This window comes from Lampris incognitus, chromosome 1 (genome assembly GCF_029633865.1).
Source record: "Lampris incognitus isolate fLamInc1 chromosome 1, fLamInc1.hap2, whole genome shotgun sequence".
Classification (NCBI taxonomy): Eukaryota; Metazoa; Chordata; class Actinopteri; order Lampriformes; family Lampridae; genus Lampris; species Lampris incognitus.
Window position 1 is genome coordinate 55913574 of NC_079211.1, and position 13376 is coordinate 55926949.

At 47.9% G+C, this 13376-nt stretch overlaps 1 protein-coding gene across 1 annotated transcript in view; it reads left to right on the top strand.

Annotated features, from left to right (window-relative positions):
- The window catches only part of macrod1 (mono-ADP ribosylhydrolase 1), a 1391372-nt gene that overhangs the window by 1006226 nt on the left and 371770 nt on the right, over window positions 1–13376 (top strand). The gene's annotated exons all lie outside the window — the stretch shown is intronic.

A 13376-nucleotide genomic window follows, 5' to 3' on the forward strand; every position in this document is an offset into this window, starting at 1 on the left:
TAACCACTCAGTAAACACCTGTCCTACACATGTCCCCAGAGGACTGTGTCCTGATACAGAGAATAACCACTCAGTAAACACCTGTCCTACACATGTCCCCAGAGGACTGTGTCCTGATACAGAGAATAACCACTCAGTGCACACCTGTTCTACACATGTCCCCAGAGGACTGTGTCCTGATACAGAGAATAACCACTCAGTAAACACCTGTCCTACACATGTCACCAGAGGACTGTGTCCTGATACAGAGAATAACCACTCAGTAGACACCTGTCCTACACATGTCCCAAGAGGACTGTGTCCTGATACAGATACTAACCACTCAGTACACACCCGTCCTACACATGTCCCCAGAGGACTGTGTCCTGATACAGAGAATAACCACTCAGTAGACACCCGTTCTACACATGTCCCCAGAGGACTGTGTCCTGATACAGAGAATAACCACTCAGTAAACACCAGTCCTACACATGTCCCCAGAGGACTGTGTCCTGATACAGAGAATAACCACTCAGTAAACACCTGTCCTACACGTGTCCCCAGAGGACTGTGTCCTGATACAGAGAATAACCACTCAGTACACACCTGTCCTACACATGTCACCAGAGGACTGTGTCCTGATACAGAGAATAACCACTCAGTAAACACCTGTCCTACACATGTCCCCAGAGGACTGTGTCCTGATACAGAGAATAACCACTCAGTAAACACCTGTCCTACACATGTCCCCAGAGGACTGTGTCCTGATACAGAGAATAACCACTCAGTGCACACCTGTTCTACACATGTCCCCAGAGGACTGTGTCCTGATACAGAGAATAACCACTCAGTAAACACCTGTCCTACACATGTCACCAGAGGAATGTGTCCTGATACAGAGAATAACCACTCAGTAGACACCTGTCCTACACATGTCCCAAGAGGACTGTGTCCTGATACAGATACTAACCACTCAGTACACACCCGTCCTACACATGTCCCCAGAGGACTGTGTCCTGATACAGAGAATAACCACTCAGTAGACACCCGTTCTACACATGTCCCCAGAGGACTGTGTCCTGATACAGAGAATAACCACTCAGTAAACACCTGTCCTACACATGTCCCCAGAGGACTGTGTCCTGATACAGAGAATAACCACTCAGTAAACACCTGTCCTACACGTGTCCCCAGAGGACTGTGTCCTGATACAGAGAATAACCACTCAGTAAACACCTGTCCTACACATGTCCCCAGAGGACTGTGTCCTCATACAGAGAATAACCACTCAGTAAACACCTGTCCTACACATGTCCCCAGAGGACTGTGTCCTGATACAGAGAATAACCACTCAGTAAACACCTGTCCTACACATGTCCCCAGAGGACTGTGTCCTGATACAGAGAATAACCACTCAGTACACACTTGTCCTACACATGTCACCAGAGGACTGTGTCCTGATACAGAGAATAACCACTCAGTACACACCTCTCCTGCACATGTCCCCAGAGGACTGTGTCCTGATACAGAGAATAACAACTCAGCAGACACCTGTCCTACACATGTCCCCAGAGGAATGTGTCCTGATACAGAGAATAACCACTCAGTAAACACCTGTCCCACACATGTCCCCAGAGGACTGTGTCCTGATACAGAGAATAACCACTCAGTAAACACCTGTACTACACATGTCCCCAGAGGACTGTGTCCTGATACAGAGAATAACCACTCAGTAAACACCTGTCCTACATATGTCACCAGAGGACTGTGTCCTGATACAGAGAATAACCACTCAGTAGACACCTGTCCTAAACATGTCCCAAGAGGACTGTGTCCTGATACAGATACTAACCACTCAGTACACATCCGTCTTACACATGTCCCCAGAGGACTGTGTCCTGATACAGAGAATAACCACTCAGTAAACACCTGTCCTACACATGTCCCCAGAGGACTGTGTCCTGATACAGAGAATAACCACTCAGTAAACACCTGTCCTACACATGTACCCAGAGCACTGTGTCCTGATACAGAGAATAACCACTCAGTACACACCTGTCCTACACATGTACCCAGAGCACTGTGTCCTGATACAGAGAATAACCACTCAGTACACACCTGTCCTGCACATGTCCCCAGAGGACTGTGTCCTGATACAGAGAATAACAACTCAGCAGACACCTGTCATACACATGTCCCCAGAGGACTGTGTCCTGATACAGAGAATAACCACTCAGTAAACACCTGTCCCACACATGTCCCCAGAGGACTGTGTCCTGATACAGAGAATAACCACTCAGTAAACACCTGTCCTACACATGTCCCCAGAGGACTGTGTCCTGATACAGAGAATAACCACTCAGTAGACACCTGTCCTACACATGTCCCCAGTGGACTGTGTCCTGATACAGAGAATAACCACTCAGTAAACACCTGTCCTACACATGTCCCCAGAGGACTGTGTCCTGATACAGAGAATAACCACTCAGTAAACACCTGTCCTACACATGTCCCCAGAGGACTGTGTCCTGATACAGAGAATAACCACTCAGTGCACACCTGTTCTACACATGTCCCCAGAGGACTGTGTCCTGATACAGAGAATAACCACTCAGTAAACACCTGTCCTACACATGTCACCAGAGGACTGTGTCCTGATACAGAGAATAACCACTCAGTAGACACCTGTCCTACACATGTCCCAAGAGGACTGTGTCCTGATACAGATACTAACCACTCAGTACACACCCGTCCTACACATGTCCCCAGAGGACTGTGTCCTGATACAGAGAATAACAACTCAGCAGACACCTGTCATACACATGTCCCCAGAGGACTGTGTCCTGATACAGAGAATAACCACTCAGTAAACACCTGTCCCACACATGTCCCCAGAGGACTGTGTCCTGATACAGAGAATAACCACTCAGTAAACACCTGTCCTACACATGTCCCCAGAGGACTGTGTCCTGATACAGAGAATAACCACTCAGTAGACACCTGTCCTACACATGTCCCCAGAGGACTGTGTCCTGATACAGAGAATAACCACTCAGTAAACACCTGTCCTACACATGTCCCCAGAGGACTGTGTCCTGATACAGAGAATAACCACTCAGTAAACACCTGTCCTACACATGTCCCCAGAGGACTGTGTCCTGATACAGAGAATAACCACTCAGTAAACACCTGTCCTACACATGTCACCAGAGGACTGTGTCCTGATACAGAGAATAACCACTCAGTAGACACCTGTCCTACACATGTCCCAAGAGGACTGTGTCCTGATACAGATACTAACCACTCAGTACACACCCGTCCTACACATGTCCCCAGAGGACTGTGTCCTGATACAGAGAATAACCACTCAGTAGACACCCGTTCTACACATGTCCCCAGAGGACTGTGTCCTGATACAGAGAATAACCACTCAGTAAACACCAGTCCTACACATGTCCCCAGAGGACTGTGTCCTGATACAGAGAATAACCACTCAGTAAACACCTGTCCTACACGTGTCCCCAGAGGACTGTGTCCTGATACAGAGAATAACCACTCAGTACACACCTGTCCTACACATGTCACCAGAGGACTGTGTCCTGATACAGAGAATAACCACTCAGTAAACACCTGTCCTACACATGTCCCCAGAGGACTGTGTCCTGATACAGAGAATAACCACTCAGTAAACACCTGTCCTACACATGTCCCCAGAGGACTGTGTCCTGATACAGAGAATAACCACTCAGTGCACACCTGTTCTACACATGTCCCCAGAGGACTGTGTCCTGATACAGAGAATAACCACTCAGTAAACACCTGTCCTACACATGTCACCAGAGGACTGTGTCCTGATACAGAGAATAACCACTCAGTAGACACCTGTCCTACACATGTCCCAAGAGGACTGTGTCCTGATACAGATACTAACCACTCAGTACACACCCGTCCTACACATGTCCCCAGAGGACTGTGTCCTGATACAGAGAATAACCACTCAGTAGACACCCGTTCTACACATGTCCCCAGAGGACTGTGTCCTGATACAGAGAATAACCACTCAGTAAACACCTGTCCTACACATGTCCCCAGAGGACTGTGTCCTGATACAGAGAATAACCACTCAGTAAACACCTGTCCTACACGTGTCCCCAGAGGACTGTGTCCTGATACAGAGAATAACCACTCAGTAAACACCTGTCCTACACATGTCCCCAGAGGACTGTGTCCTCATACAGAGAATAACCACTCAGTAAACACCTGTCCTACACATGTCCCCAGAGGACTGTGTCCTGATACAGAGAATAACCACTCAGTAAACACCTGTCCTACACATGTCCCCAGAGGACTGTGTCCTGATACAGAGAATAACCACTCAGTACACACTTGTCCTACACATGTCACCAGAGGACTGTGTCCTGATACAGAGAATAACCACTCAGTACACACCTCTCCTGCACATGTCCCCAGAGGACTGTGTCCTGATACAGAGAATAACAACTCAGCAGACACCTGTCCTACACATGTCCCCAGAGGAATGTGTCCTGATACAGAGAATAACCACTCAGTAAACACCTGTCCCACACATGTCCCCAGAGGACTGTGTCCTGATACAGAGAATAACCACTCAGTAAACACCTGTACTACACATGTCCCCAGAGGACTGTGTCCTGATACAGAGAATAACCACTCAGTAAACACCTGTCCTACACATGTCACCAGAGGACTGTGTCCTGATACAGAGAATAACCACTCAGTAGACACCTGTCCTAAACATGTCCCAAGAGGACTGTGTCCTGATACAGATACTAACCACTCAGTACACATCCGTCTTACACATGTCCCCAGAGGACTGTGTCCTGATACAGAGAATAACCACTCAGTAAACACCTGTCCTACACATGTCCCCAGAGGACTGTGTCCTGATACAGAGAATAACCACTCAGTAAACACCTGTCCTACACATGTACCCAGAGCACTGTGTCCTGATACAGAGAATAACCACTCAGTACACACCTGTCCTACACATGTACCCAGAGCACTGTGTCCTGATACAGAGAATAACCACTCAGTACACACCTGTCCTGCACATGTCCCCAGAGGACTGTGTCCTGATACAGAGAATAACAACTCAGCAGACACCTGTCATACACATGTCCCCAGAGGACTGTGTCCTGATACAGAGAATAACCACTCAGTAAACACCTGTCCCACACATGTCCCCAGAGGACTGTGTCCTGATACAGAGAATAACCACTCAGTAAACACCTGTCCTACACATGTCCCCAGAGGACTGTGTCCTGATACAGAGAATAACCACTCAGTAGACACCTGTCCTACACATGTCCCCAGAGGACTGTGTCCTGATACAGAGAATAACCACTCAGTAAACACCTGTCCTACACATGTCCCCAGAGGACTGTGTCCTGATACAGAGAATAACCACTCAGTAAACACCTGTCCTACACATGTCCCCAGAGGACTGTGTCCTGATACAGAGAATAACCACTCAGTGCACACCTGTTCTACACATGTCCCCAGAGGACTGTGTCCTGATACAGAGAATAACCACTCAGTAAACACCTGTCCTACACATGTCACCAGAGGACTGTGTCCTGATACAGAGAATAACCACTCAGTAGACACCTGTCCTACACATGTCCCAAGAGGACTGTGTCCTGATACAGATACTAACCACTCAGTACACACCCGTCCTACACATGTCCCCAGAGGACTGTGTCCTGATACAGAGAATAACCACTCAGTAGACACCCGTTCTACACATGTCCCCAGAGGACTGTGTCCTGATACAGAGAATAACCACTCAGTAAACACCTGTCCTACACATGTCCCCAGAGGACTGTGTCCTGATACAGAGAATAACCACTCAGTAAACACCTGTCCTACACGTGTCCCCAGAGGACTGTGTCCTGATACAGAGAATAACCACTCAGTAAACACCTGTCCTACACATGTCCCCAGAGGACTGTGTCCTCATACAGAGAATAACCACTCAGTAAACACCTGTCCTACACATGTCCCCAGAGGACTGTGTCCTGATACAGAGAATAACCACTCAGTAAACACCTGTCCTACACATGTCCCCAGAGGACTGTGTCCTGATACAGAGAATAACCACTCAGTACACACTTGTCCTACACATGTCACCAGAGGACTGTGTCCTGATACAGAGAATAACCACTCAGTACACACCTCTCCTGCACATGTCCCCAGAGGACTGTGTCCTGATACAGAGAATAACAACTCAGCAGACACCTGTCCTACACATGTCCCCAGAGGACTGTGTCCTGATACAGAGAATAACCACTCAGTACACACCTGTCCTACACATGTCCCCAGAGGACTGTGTCCTGATACAGAGAATAACCACTCAGTAAACACCTGTCCTACACATGTCCCCAGAGGACTGTGTCCTGATACAGAGAATAACCACTCAGTAAACACCTGTCCTACACATGTCCCCAGAGGAATGTGTCCTGATACAGAGAATAACCACTCAGTAAACACCTGTCCCACACATGTCCCCAGAGGACTGTGTCCTGATACAGAGAATAACCACTCAGTAAACACCTGTACTACACATGTCCCCAGAGGACTGTGTCCTGATACAGAGAATAACCACTCAGTAAACACCTGTCCTACACATGTCACCAGAGGACTGTGTCCTGATACAGAGAATAACCACTCAGTAGACACCTGTCCTAAACATGTCCCAAGAGGACTGTGTCCTGATACAGATACTAACCACTCAGTACACATCCGTCTTACACATGTCCCCAGAGGACTGTGTCCTGATACAGAGAATAACCACTCAGTAAACACCTGTCCTACACATGTCCCCAGAGGACTGTGTCCTGATACAGAGAATAACCACTCAGTAAACACCTGTCCTACACATGTACCCAGAGCACTGTGTCCTGATACAGAGAATAACCACTCAGTACACACCTGTCCTACACATGTACCCAGAGCACTGTGTCCTGATACAGAGAATAACCACTCAGTACACACCTGTCCTGCACATGTCCCCAGAGGACTGTGTCCTGATACAGAGAATAACAACTCAGCAGACACTTGTCATACACATGTCCCCAGAGGACTGTGTCCTGATACAGAGAATAACCACTCAGTAAACACCTGTCCCACACATGTCCCCAGAGGACTGTGTCCTGATACAGAGAATAACCACTCAGTAAACACCTGTCCTACACATGTCCCCAGAGGACTGTGTCCTGATACAGAGAATAACCACTCAGTAGACACCTGTCCTACACATGTCCCCAGAGGACTGTGTCCTGATACAGAGAATAACCACTCAGTAAACACCTGTCCTACACATGTCCCCAGAGGACTGTGTCCTGATACAGAGAATAACCACTCAGTAAACACCTGTCCTACACATGTCCCCAGAGGACTGTGTCCTGATACAGAGAATAACCACTCAGTGCACACCTGTTCTACACATGTCCCCAGAGGACTGTGTCCTGATACAGAGAATAACCACTCAGTAAACACCTGTCCTACACATGTCACCAGAGGACTGTGTCCTGATACAGAGAATAACCACTCAGTAGACACCTGTCCTACACATGTCCCAAGAGGACTGTGTCCTGATACAGATACTAACCACTCAGTACACACCCGTCCTACACATGTCCCCAGAGGACTGTGTCCTGATACAGAGAATAACCACTCAGTAGACACCCGTTCTACACATGTCCCCAGAGGACTGTGTCCTGATACAGAGAATAACCACTCAGTAAACACCTGTCCTACACATGTCCCCAGAGGACTGTGTCCTGATACAGAGAATAACCACTCAGTAAACACCTGTCCTACACGTGTCCCCAGAGGACTGTGTCCTGATACAGAGAATAACCACTCAGTAAACACCTGTCCTACACATGTCCCCAGAGGACTGTGTCCTCATACAGAGAATAACCACTCAGTAAACACCTGTCCTACACATGTCCCCAGAGGACTGTGTCCTGATACAGAGAATAACCACTCAGTAAACACCTGTCCTACACATGTCCCCAGAGGACTGTGTCCTGATACAGAGAATAACCACTCAGTACACACTTGTCCTACACATGTCACCAGAGGACTGTGTCCTGATACAGAGAATAACCACTCAGTACACACCTCTCCTGCACATGTCCCCAGAGGACTGTGTCCTGATACAGAGAATAACAACTCAGCAGACACCTGTCCTACACATGTCCCCAGAGGACTGTGTCCTGATACAGAGAATAACCACTCAGTACACACCTGTCCTACACATGTCCCCAGAGGACTGTGTCCTGATACAGAGAATAACCACTCAGTAAACACCTGTCCTACACATGTCCCCAGAGGACTGTGTCCTCATACAGAGAATAACCACTCAGTAAACACCTGTCCTACACATGTCCCCAGAGGACTGTGTCCTGATACAGAGAATAACCACTCAGTAAACACCTGTCCTACACATGTCCCCAGAGGACTGTGTCCTGATACAGAGAATAACCACTCAGTACACACTTGTCCTACACATGTCACCAGAGGACTGTGTCCTGATACAGAGAATAACCACTCAGTACACACCTCTCCTGCACATGTCCCCAGAGGACTGTGTCCTGATACAGAGAATAACAACTCAGCAGACACCTGTCCTACACATGTCCCCAGAGGAATGTGTCCTGATACAGAGAATAACCACTCAGTAAACACCTGTCCCACACATGTCCCCAGAGGACTGTGTCCTGATACAGAGAATAACCACTCAGTAAACACCTGTCCTACACATGTCCCCAGAGGACTGTGTCCTGATACAGAGAATAACCACTCAGTAAACACCTGTCCTACACATGTCACCAGAGGACTGTGTCCTGATACAGAGAATAACCACTCAGTAGACACCTGTCCTAAACATGTCCCAAGAGGACTGTGTCCTGATACAGATACTAACCACTCAGTACACATCCGTCTTACACATGTCCCCAGAGGACTGTGTCCTGATACAGAGAATAACCACTCAGTAAACACCTGTCCTACACATGTCCCCAGAGGACTGTGTCCTCATACAGAGAATAACCACTCAGTAAACACCTGTCCTACACATGTCCCCAGAGGACTGTGTCCTGATACAGAGAATAACCACTCAGTAAACACCTGTCCTACACATGTACACAGAGCACTGTGTCCTGATACAGAGAATAACCACTCAGTACACACCTGTCCTACACATGTCACCAGAGGACTGTGTCCTGATACAGAGAATAACCACTCAGTACACACCTGTCCTGCATATGTCCCCAGAGGACTGTGTCCTGATACAGAGAATAACAACTCAGCAGACACCTGTCATACACATGTCCCCAGAGGACTGTGTCCTGATACAGAGAATAACCACTCAGTAAACACCTGTCCCACACATGTCCCCAGAGGACTGTGTCCTGATACAGAGAATAACCACTCAGTAAACACCTGTCCTACACATGTCCCCAGAGGACTGTGTCCTGATACAGAGAATAACCACTCAGTAGACACCTGTCCTACACATGTCCCCAGAGGACTGTGTCCTGATACAGAGAATAACCACTCAGTAAACACCTGTCCTACACATGTCCCCAGAGGACTGTGTCCTGATACAGAGAATAACCACTCAGTAAACACCTGTCCTACACATGTCCCCAGAGGACTGTGTCCTGATACAGAGAATAACCACTCAGTGCACACCTGTTCTACACATGTCCCCAGAGGACTGTGTCCTGATACAGAGAATAACCACTCAGTAAACACCTGTCCTACACATGTCACCAGAGGACTGTGTCCTGATACAGAGAATAACCACTCAGTAGACACCTGTCCTACACATGTCCCAAGAGGACTGTGTCCTGATACAGATACTAACCACTCAGTACACACCCGTCCTACACATGTCCCCAGAGGACTGTGTCCTGATACAGAGAATAACCACTCAGTAGACACCCGTTCTACACATGTCCCCAGAGGACTGTGTCCTGATACAGAGAATAACCACTCAGTAAACACCAGTCCTACACATGTCCCCAGAGGACTGTGTCCTGATACAGAGAATAACCACTCAGTAAACACCTGTCCTACACGTGTCCCCAGAGGACTGTGTCCTGATACAGAGAATAACCACTCAGTACACACCTGTCCTACACATGTCACCAGAGGACTGTGTCCTGATACAGAGAATAACCACTCAGTAAACACCTGTCCTACACATGTCCCCAGAGGACTGTGTCCTGATACAGAGAATAACCACTCAGTAAACACCTGTCCTACACATGTCCCCAGAGGACTGTGTCCTGATACAGAGAATAACCACTCAGTGCACACCTGTTCTACACATGTCCCCAGAGGACTGTGTCCTGATACAGAGAATAACCACTCAGTAAACACCTGTCCTACACATGTCACCAGAGGACTGTGTCCTGATACAGAGAATAACCACTCAGTAGACACCTGTCCTACACATGTCCCAAGAGGACTGTGTCCTGATACAGATACTAACCACTCAGTACACACCCGTCCTACACATGTCCCCAGAGGACTGTATCCTGATACAGAGAATAACCACTCAGTAGACACCCGTTCTACACATGTCCCCAGAGGACTGTGTCCTGATACAGAGAATAACCACTCAGTAAACACCTGTCCTACACATGTCCCCAGAGGACTGTGTCCTGATACAGAGAATAACCACTCAGTAAACACCTGTCCTACACGTGTCCCCAGAGGACTGTGTCCTGATACAGAGAATAACCACTCAGTAAACACCTGTCCTACACATGTCCCCAGAGGACTGTGTCCTCATACAGAGAATAACCACTCAGTAAACACCTGTCCTACACATGTCCCCAGAGAACTGTGTCCTGATACAGAGAATAACCACTCAGTAAACACCTGTCCTACACATGTCCCCAGAGGACTGTGTCCTGATACAGAGAATAACCACTCAGTACACACTTGTCCTACACATGTCACCAGAGGACTGTGTCCTGATACAGAGAATAACCACTCAGTACACACCTCTCCTGCACATGTCCCCAGAGGACTGTGTCCTGATACAGAGAATAACAACTCAGCAGACACCTGTCCTACACATGTCCCCAGAGGAATGTGTCCTGATACAGAGAATAACCACTCAGTAAACACCTGTCCCACACATGTCCCCAGAGGACTGTGTCCTGATACAGAGAATAACCACTCAGTAAACACCTGTACTACACATGTCCCCAGAGGACTGTGTCCTGATACAGAGAATAACCACTCAGTAAACACCTGTCCTACACATGTCACCAGAGGACTGTGTCCTGATACAGAGAATAACCACTCAGTAGACACCTGTCCTAAACATGTCCCAAGAGGACTGTGTCCTGATACAGATACTAACCACTCAGTACACATCCGTCTTACACATGTCCCCAGAGGACTGTGTCCTGATACAGAGAATAACCACTCAGTAAACACCTGTCCTACACATGTCCCCAGAGGACTGTGTCCTCATACAGAGAATAACCACTCAGTAAACACCTGTCCTACACGTGTCCCCAGAGGACTGTGTCCTGATACAGAGAATAACCACTCAGTAAACACCTGTCCTACACATGTCCCCAGAGGACTGTGTCCTCATACAGAGAATAACCACTCAGTAAACACCTGTCCTACACATGTCCCCAGAGGACTGTGTCCTGATACAGAGAATAACCACTCAGTAAACACCTGTCCTACACATGTCCCCAGAGGACTGTGTCCTGATACAGAGAATAACCACTCAGTACACACTTGTCCTACACATGTCACCAGAGGACTGTGTCCTGATACAGAGAATAACCACTCAGTACACACCTCTCCTGCACATGTCCCCAGAGGACTGTGTCCTGATACAGAGAATAACAACTCAGCAGACACCTGTCCTACACATGTCCCCAGAGGACTGTGTCCTGATACAGAGAATAACCACTCAGTACACACCTGTCCTACACATGTCCCCAGAGGACTGTGTCCTGATACAGAGAATAACCACTCAGTAAACACCTGTCCTACACATGTCCCCAGAGGACTGTGTCCTCATACAGAGAATAACCACTCAGTAAACACCTGTCCTACACATGTCCCCAGAGGACTGTGTCCTGATACAGAGAATAACCACTCAGTAAACACCTGTCCTACACATGTCCCCAGAGGACTGTGTCCTGATACAGAGAATAACCACTCAGTACACACTTGTCCTACACATGTCACCAGAGGACTGTGTCCTGATACAGAGAATAACCACTTAGTACACACCTCTCCTGCACATGTCCCCAGAGGACTGTGTCCTGATACAGAGAATAACAACTCAGCAGACACCTGTCCTACACATGTCCCCAGAGGAATGTGTCCTGATACAGAGAATAACCACTCAGTAAACACCTGTCCCACACATGTCCCCAGAGGACTGTGTCCTGATACAGAGAATAACCACTCAGTAAACACCTGTCCTACACATGTCCCCAGAGGACTGTGTCCTGATACAGAGAATAACCACTCAGTAAACACCTGTCCTACACATGTCACCAGAGGACTGTGTCCTGATACAGAGAATAACCACTCAGTAGACACCTGTCCTAAACATGTCCCAAGAGGACTGTGTCCTGATACAGATACTAACCACTCAGTACACATCCGTCTTACACATGTCCCCAGAGGACTGTGTCCTGATACAGAGAATAACCACTCAGTAAACACCTGTCCTACACATGTCCCCAGAGGACTGTGTCCTCATACAGAGAATAACCACTCAGTAAACACCTGTCCTACACATGTCCCCAGAGGACTGTGTCCTGATACAGAGAATAACCACTCAGTAAACACCTGTCCTACACATGTACACAGAGCACTGTGTCCTGATACAGAGAATAACCACTCAGTACACACCTGTCCTACACATGTCACCAGAGGACTGTGTCCTGATACAGAGAATAACCACTCAGTACACACCTGTCCTGCATATGTCCCCAGAGGACTGTGTCCTGATACAGAGAATAACAACTCAGCAGACACCTGTCATACACATGTCCCCAGAGGACTGTGTCCTGATACAGAGAATAACCACTCAGTAAACACCTGTCCCACACATGTCCCCAGAGGACTGTGTCCTGATACAGAGAATAACCACTCAGTAAACACCTGTCCTACACATGTCCCCAGAGGACTGTGTCCTGATACAGATACTAACCACTCAGTAGACACCTGTCCTACACATGTCCCCAGAGGACTGTGTCCTGATACAGAGAATAACCACTCAGTAAACACCTGTCCTACACATGTCCCCAGAGGACTGTGTCCTGATACAGAGAATAACCACTCAGTAAACACCT